We start from the raw sequence: 8,940 nt of genomic DNA, 5'->3' as shown, positions 1-8,940 counted from the left end.
GCTTCCAGCAAGTGGGTTATTTTTCTTCTGAAATAAAGTTAGAAAAGGAAGGAATGAGCTAATCTTAAATATACTGTGTGTTCTTTTATCAGACAGCTTGCCAAGTACTGAGGATATTCAACAGTACTCTGTACTAAAAGATAATCTATTTAGTACTAATGTGGAGCGCTTTTCTTTTCATGACTGCAGTAAATGTACACAGGCGCCGACAGGACCACAAAGACTGCATTGCATTTGTATTTTTTCTTTCCTTTCTAATTGCTTTGTGATTTTTACAGCAGCAGTGTAAACTCCAGACCCAGCTCAGTGAATTATCAAAGCCGTGGGGAGGAGGGGGATCCAACTGGTGATGTCACAGAAAGACCATTGCAGCAATGTACACATCTTTACTTTCAATTCTTTATTTATAACCTTCACTAGATTTTTAGGATTCATAAACTAAACAAAACAAACAACAAAAAACAGAATTCAGAAAATAGCTCTGAACATTAGGGTAGGGAAGGGAAACCTTACAGGAATCATATTTGTACTGAGTTTATATTGAAAAGAGAATCCTCCACGTCCATTTCAGCTTACATTAGCCCAGACACTACAAGTCCTTGCAAGTTCATTTCCTCTTGCATAGCCAGTCTCAGTCCTTGATGACAAAGTCCACAGGGGTGGCTCGATGAAGCCGGCAGAGTTCTGTACCTGGCACTGCATGTGTTTTACAGGGAGTTAGTGAGGCATTGAGAAACTTGTTCTGTCGGAGTGTATGATAGCGGTAAGAAAGCAGCATTTTCCAATTAGTCGTGGAATCATGTAGGCGCCATTCAAACAGACTGCAAATCTTGTTATAGTACCTACTGAGTCACTTTCTTACCCATCATGCCGAGTGGTAGAAATGTACCTTTATTGGGCAGCATCGTCTAGAACTGACCGCAGGACACTTTCATCAAGTGTGTAGGATGGAGTGCATTTGTCAACCCCCCCCCTTGATTGTATTAATGGGCACCTTTGCCATTTGAAATCCAGACCCATCAACTCAGACTCAATGGAGTGATCAAGAAACCATTTATCAAGATCACAGTTTAGACTGTATTTAAAATGAAAATCATCAGGAGAGCAACCTTAAAAAGTACAGAGCCTGCCCACCTGCCCACTCCCCTGTCTGCCTGCCCGCGGGCGAGTCCCCTGGCGACCCGGCGGGCGCGGGCGCCGCGCCGGCGGGCGGTGCCCGCCCACTCCCCTGCCTGCCTGCCCGCCACTGCCCCACACATTATTGGACATGGATCTGTCTTAGGACAAGCTGGGAGTAGGAAATTCTTCCCAGTAACCAATCGTGCTCTTCCTATGATAGACATGCTTTCAGTGTCTCTGTGTCTCTTCATTGATGTCTCTCACAAGTGCAGGATTGAAGAATGCGCTGCAGAAATGTTTTTTTTTTTGTACTGCTCTTTTAAAAAATGAAAATAAATGACAAATGTTTGCCACAACATCTATAGGGAAATGTGTTTCTTACAAAGAGACATTAATTCATATCAGGTAGGTTTAACTGGAATTATACAGTATGTCCTTTCAGAATAAGAAGTTACTTGGCAGCAGCGGGGGGGAAGTTACATTATTTTATGAAAAACTGTCGGCACCATCTCTTTACAAACATGCAGTTTGTGTTGGCTACGCATTTCAGAAATCATCCCTCCCTCCCCACACTCCCAGACTCCACTAATAGCTGCTGAAAGCATATGAAAAAGCAACCCTGCTCACAGGCTTTGACCTTCTAAAGGCAGATTCCTTGCCTACCACTAAGTGATTGAGATTCAACATCATTGAAGGTGATGCTTTAAAGAGCTACGAAAAGGTTATATTCACTGACTCGATTATTTATCACTCGAGTCACAGAACGCTGGCCCCATGTAATTGTTAAGAGGAGGGATTTGCACATAACCACTCTGCCATACCACTCAGGAAATGGTCTGCATTCTGGAACTTTCTAACTGTTCCCACTTCAGAGAGGACGATAAGCTGTGTAGGTAAGCGATATCGATAATTACCTTAAACAGGGGCTTGCATTAGCACTGCACTTAGGCATGCTGGAAGCACAAAATAACCCAGCTCGTAAAATCCCACTCGTATTCAAATTCAAAAGCTCTAAACAATGAGAGAATGTAGGTCCTGCTTGGTTAATTTCCTTTTAATCACCCCTTTCTTGTCCTTCACTATCTGCATTGTATTATATTACACAGGATTTGTGATATTTATCCTCTACAAGTGCGTTTTTTGTAAGGTGTCAGTGACTATGTCACAGAATATTAATTAGGGTACATCATATAAACGAACTGTAAAATCTGGCAAAGGTTTTTTCTTAACACAAGCTGTCCAATGTTTTTTTTTTAGCACATACTCTGTATGGTAATTTAATTTTGCTGTATGTTGATAAAAATAAAACAACCACAACTGAGCAACATGGAAGCAGCACTGAGCGGCCAGCTAGAATTAATCCCAAGACACACCTGGGAAGCTCGACGAGTTATTGTATCATATGAGCAATTTGAAGCCAAGATTGAACTATAAGCCTGGAGTGGTGAGCTGTATTGTAAAAAGACAGCTTGATCCATTTAGTCCCAAAGCTTGTATCCCCTTTGGTAACCCGCATTGTAAAAAGAAGAACAGTGATAATAAAATCATCTGCTTCTTCTCTTTGGTTTATCTTCTGACTCCCTCTTGTAAAGCTGCTTCCTACTGATTGAATTAATGTTGGACTGCATAGATACTTTTTTTTTATTATTATTATTATTATTATTATAAGATCATTGCGAGTGACAAGTTGGAGATTCTCTTAAAACCCAGCGCTACCTGCTTTACCTGGACAGCGTGGGTATATTACTGGAAAATTGAAAATCTGTTAACACAAGTAAACACACCAGCCTCCCTGCTGTACTCGCAGTTCCAGCTGTAATGACAACCCAGGGGCTGCAGGAACAGCAGCCCAGACTGAGGATAAATAAAGCAGCAGCAATGCACATGCTCCTGGTCCCTTCATGCATAGTGTAGCGCAATCAGTACCACCACTGCAGGAAAAACAGCAGGAAGGCACTGGGGCTGGTGTGTGTCCCGCAACCACACCACTGTGACTCCTCAGGTCTCAATGCTAAGCAGGGATAGGCCTAGTCAATACTTGGAGAGGAGACCTCCTGTAAGGAACCTATGCTGGACTGCTCTCTGTTGAAAGGGTTCAGTTGAGGGACTTTGTGTTACTCTCCTAAAACAACCAAAAATAACACAGACCCACACAGATGGTCCTTGTAATTGCATAGGAAAAAAAAAAAAACAACTCACAGTACGTGAAAGTTAAAATATTAGAATACCAAAATCTAGAGCTTATCAGAATACAGCCAAATGCAACCTGAAACATCTTAATAAATGGTTTCCTGATCACTCCATTGAGTCGGAGTTGATTGGTCTGGATTTCAAATGGCAAAGTTGCAAAAAGCACTTGATAAAGGTTTGGTGAAGATCAAGGGTGGAATCATTTACCTCACGTAGAAGGTGACTGACAGACAGACAGACAGAGGAACGGACACGATCAGTGCATTTTCAAATGGGGATCCTAAAAACAAACAAAAAAGAAATCTGACGGCCGTTCACAAAACCCCCACACAATACAAGCTGGTTCAGATCAGTGCTCGATTCAGACCGTAATGCAGTCAGCGAGACTCTTACACATTTGCAGTCCTAAATACAAAACTAAATAAACTGCTACAAGTCTGACTTCAGGAAAAGCAGTTAGAGTCGTAGATTGTGAAGACCCGAGGGGGTTGAGGACTAGAGACGCAAGGATACAGAACAGTGCTAATTGAGCTGCTTAGGACAGGGAATAACAGGGAGATGAGCTCATTAAAAATGATAAAAAACAAGCAGCTAATCATTGCTCATCCGTATCCAAACATTCCCAGAAAAACAGAGATGAGTGACATTTCAACAAACACACGCTCCAAATATAAACAGATTTGAAAAGTGAACCTGAAATTACACAATGCAAGGATGATAGATATGCAGGTAAACAGAGAGGGAGACATGGAAAAATAAATGAGTGAGTGCAGTGAACACTCTTTCACAACTACCAACATGGTACATACAGCCAGGAGCCCCTTGGACTCAGCAGAGACAGCTTACACACTGTGCTGCAGCATGGCAAGGACCATTCCCAGAGATAGGTTTAGAGTGCTCACACACTGCACATCTTCCTCTGAAAGAAGAGCCCGTATCACACTGGGAGATGGTCTTGGTAACTGGTCATCATGCTTTCTTCTAGGATTATTTTCCAATTCTTCAAGTAGATTTGGCATTCCTCAGTTCTATTGACAGCTGTGAAAGTAGAATTTAAACAGACATTGCAGCAGCGTTGCTTTTAGGCTGTTTGGGGGTAGGCAGTTGTGCAGCATTTCTAGTGATCAGCCTGGCCCATGTGCACTTGTGCAGTGCGCACTGGGGTAGTCTGCTGACTTTACCTGGCAGGTGTCTATGCTCTGCAGTGAATGTGTTTGACAGTGGAATTGTTATACCAGGTTATAGCCGTGCAAGTCACTTAAACTGCTTTTAAAACCACTAAAACTTTCAGAATGGGGACCATCCTCCATCCAGAAGCTCAAAATGCATAAACCTGAGCCGTGGATTTCTACTTTACCCCCATTGCTCTGGATCACTTACCAGGACCAGCAAAGCAATTCGGGTTTAGTTTTCAGCAACAAGTCAGAGGCACCACACAGCCCAATTATTCTCTACTATAGTAAGCTGGGAAACTGGATCTCAACTTCATTAGAACTGCAGTTTTGTACTGATCAAGTCTACTGGGTTCCACAGTAAAAAACGTGAAACAATTAGACTGGGCATTAAAAACACACAGTGTGGTGGCTCCCAAGTGGCACATCCGGTAAAGGCCCTATAGCCTGGACGTCGCTGGTTCAAGTCCAAGCCATTCCACTGCCAATCATGGACAGGAGCTCCCAGGAGGCTGGGGCTAATCAAGCACATATTAAAACATGGAATGGATAAAACTGCTATGCAATAGCAGTGCTCATAAGCATCCCCATCTGATTCCTAACTTTTAATCTACACCCAAGGCACTCATGGCAAGAAGAATTGTGCAGTCAGATTTGGCAAAGCTGTCCAGTTTCTATCAATTCTTTCAATTGTTTGCAATTGTAAAGGCATCTTTCTGCACTAGTATTATAGTGCATTCCTCACTTGCAGCCAAGGCTGGCAGGACCTGGTTTGTTTAATGAGCTTCCTGTTACTTTGCCAGGCTGAGGGGTGATAGTTCTGTGGGACGCGCTCTCTTTACTCCCCTCTCATTCACAGCATTTCTCTGGATTCCAGCACGGGTCCCGCGCTTCATGTGGAGCGTTTAAAAGGACAGCTACGTACCGTCCATGCTTCAATTAAACTGGGTGCTTTTGGCTTCAAGAGAGGGTATCTTTGACTTCCATGTGCAAATGTCAGAATTCATTCCCAGTTTGCTTCACACTTTTCTCTACCATATACCATCCTGCTCCGCAATAACACAAAACCTTTTCAGTTTCTACCAACTGCAAGCACGAACAGGGGGAACACAAACTACCTACTCAGTTATAGATGGTGCCGATTGCAAACTCAGACAAACCAAGCGAAGCGATTTAACAAACTGCCACCCCCTTCCTTTGCTAAACATGCTATTTGGTAACACACTTACAAACCACTGTAGCAGGAAAGCAATTCAGACTGCATTCATGCTTTACCATATCATACCATACCACTATATACATGCTGGACTGCATACTATGCATGGTACACATCAGTAAGCTCTGCTAGGACTAGATCATACCCTACAGTACTCAAGCCCCTTTCACACTGGCGCTCCCGGTCCCAACCCAGGTTCTGGCTAGTCAGGTCGCAATCCTGCGTCATGTGAAACCACGCACCCGGGTCATTCTGGGGTTGGCAGTGATCCACCTCAGGATGTGGGTCGACACGCTTTGACCCAGGTTGAGCGAGACAAAATGCACGATGACCATTCGTAAGCCAACAAAGTAACAAACAGCCGCGCCTGTGTGAAGGTCTCACTTCTGCAAGGAACATTTCTGTTTATTCTGTTTTGTCATATTTTTGTTGATTGCATGAGCCAGATTGCAGCAGGGATGAAGAAACATTTGCTCTAATTAACATTTGCACTGAAGATTCAATCCAGAGAAGTTTGGAAGGATGGTCTGTAATAAGCTGCCTCCGGCGCATTGCTACTCTCATTGTGTATTTGTTTCTGTCACCCAGGTCGACCCTGTTTCTTCACAAAGCAGTGTGACATCACATAACTGACCCGCATCACACCGGTTCCGACCTGGGCAGAGCAGGGCAGTGAGAAAGGGGCTCTAATTACAGAATTGTGCTGCATTTTCAGAGCGTCGCTTCAGTTGTGCTGCTACAGAGCCCATACAGCAGCCTTCAACTCTCCTTTAGAAAGCAGCCTTTGTGAAGAGGCAGCTGTCTTTCCTGGGCTCTCATCAATACATTTACCTTGAGAAGAGCACAAAGACACTGTATACAATAGCTAAAAATGTTTAGAAAAAAAGAATAATCCCCCACATGCGTGTTTGTTCTTTGCTGAAAGGTTTTTAAATGTCAGGTGACAGTGTTTCATCATGTTCTCTACCCACTCCCTCAGGGGTCAGGGTCAGTGTATTCAGCCCACAGAAGAAGGGATACGCTATTGGAAATTGTTAGCAATCAACCACTAGGCATCAACAATGAAGCAGAAGGGGTATTGGAAATCGTGGACTGGCTGAGAATATTGGAATCCATGTCTAGAAACACTAAACTGGTACTATAAAACATGGAATGTTTGAGCAAGAAATGATCACTAATTATGTGTTTACTAAAAACCTACAAAATACACATATGCTGCAGAATTAGCATAATTACAATGACAAAATTTAGATCCGTAGCAGATGTTAATAAAACAAACTTTGTCGAAATGCGTTAGTAAAACTCTATTTTGATCTAACAATGTAAGAATAAAGTTTGTTTTATTAACATCTGCTACTGATCTGGATTTTGTTGATGGGAGTTGCCCTCTTTTTTTCTATCCATGGTTTCACCTTTGGAAGGTATTTATTTGATACATTGTCCTTAGTCAAGGCACCTCTTTTTTGAAAGAAACTGAAAAACAATCTTGTAGCGCTGGTATCTATCTATCTCTCTAAATAGAGAGAGAGAGAGAGAGAGAGAGAGAGAGAGAGAGAGAGAGAGAGAGAAAGAGAGAGAGACCCTGAATTAGCATGCAAAGATAGGGATCATTCTAGGGAAATCCCCACTACACATGCGATGACCTTCGCCATTCTTGAAATAATACATCTAATTGAGTTCCTTGTCGATGTGCTGATGTATTTTATTTAATTACTCGCTCTCTACAGAATACCTGTCATTGCATTTTTTCTTTTGATTTTTAGTTTGACAAATTGCATTTCTCCTCCAAATAAATTCAGTCTGCAATTAGAGGGCAATTTTTCTTTGGCACAAGAACTCATCATCTGAAAAGGCAATTCCTCAGATCCATCAAGGAGGTGCTTGTGACTGCAGTGCCATTAAGAACACTTTACAGTTTAAAAATAAATTACATAGAGAATCCTTCTGACAAAGTAGCTACTGTGACAAATGTACTAAGCAAATTATGTATAAACCCCCAAAAAAACCAAGTGTTGCACAATGTTAACACTGGTAAAGGCCCAAGGAAGCACGTGTCAATACGATTTGCTTCCTTACTGTTTCCACTTGCATAACTCAAGCCATGGTCAACCTACGACCCAACCTGTTATAGTGGTGCAGATAATAAGCTACAAATGTTGCAATAACAAAGTTCCTTGAACATACGGCCAAGGACCCTGATGGTGCCAATTAGTGAAAAACATTTCATAAAACTCGTCATGTACCCCTCCCACCCCTCCCACCCCAGCCCCTCATCTGCTTTTCTTCAATAACTCAAATATTTACCTTCCCCTACACACACACTAGCTGTCCACATTGCTACATTTCCTATTATCCATATTTTATGACTTATAGATTGGCCAGCTTTCAAGCTGCACCCCCGCACTGACATACTGGGATGCAGTGACAGCTTTATGGCCACTAAAGAGCTGCAGCAAACAGACTGGCAAAACACAAGCCATAAACACAATAATCTAATAGTCTCTGTTTTCACTACAATCCAAATTCTTCGATACATCCCAATTGCTCAGCACTCAAGCCACGCAACTACTTCCAAATCTCCATCTACCCCCCACCAAGGGCTTCAGGTGCTGCCATGGTGACAGCATGTTTCTGGCACGCACTGTTAGGATCTGATGCTCAACACAACAGCAAAGGCAAGTATTGGTGTTTAGTTCCCATTCAAATAACCACAGACTGGGACGTGACAGATTTTCTATTTTGGTGAAGAGATGTCTGGCACCTACAGATGCAGTGTAACAAACCTCCAGGGAATTACAGCTTCAAGATGCGCAGAGTCTCTGATTTCAGATTCCTCAACTGCACTAGAGAGGAACATTTTATTATTGTTCAGTGTTTCAACTTGGCTGAAGTAATTATAAGCAAAATATTTTTTTAAATGTATTTATTTATTAAAAATAAAAGGTTGAACGATATTATTCTGTATTTGACTAGTAAAAACATTGGAGAAGTGTTTTTAATGCTGACATGGTAGTCTGACTGACCCACCCCAGTTATTGTGCTAGCAAAACGAGAAAATATTTACGCCTGCAAGCTGCATAGGCCTACTCACCCTACTGCATGCCTCTTACCTGTGTGGTTTTATTACAGAAACACAGGCTCGTTAGGACTAAATAACGGAGCAGACTTCCTTGCAGTTAAGGACATGCTCTGTCCACGCTGCACCCAACAAAGTATAATTCCGTGCTCTGTCTTCCACTCAAC

Source organism: Polyodon spathula, chromosome 13, assembly GCF_017654505.1.
Source record: "Polyodon spathula isolate WHYD16114869_AA chromosome 13, ASM1765450v1, whole genome shotgun sequence".
NCBI lineage: Eukaryota > Metazoa > Chordata > Actinopteri > Acipenseriformes > Polyodontidae > Polyodon > Polyodon spathula.
This window is presented reverse-complemented; position numbering follows the sequence as displayed.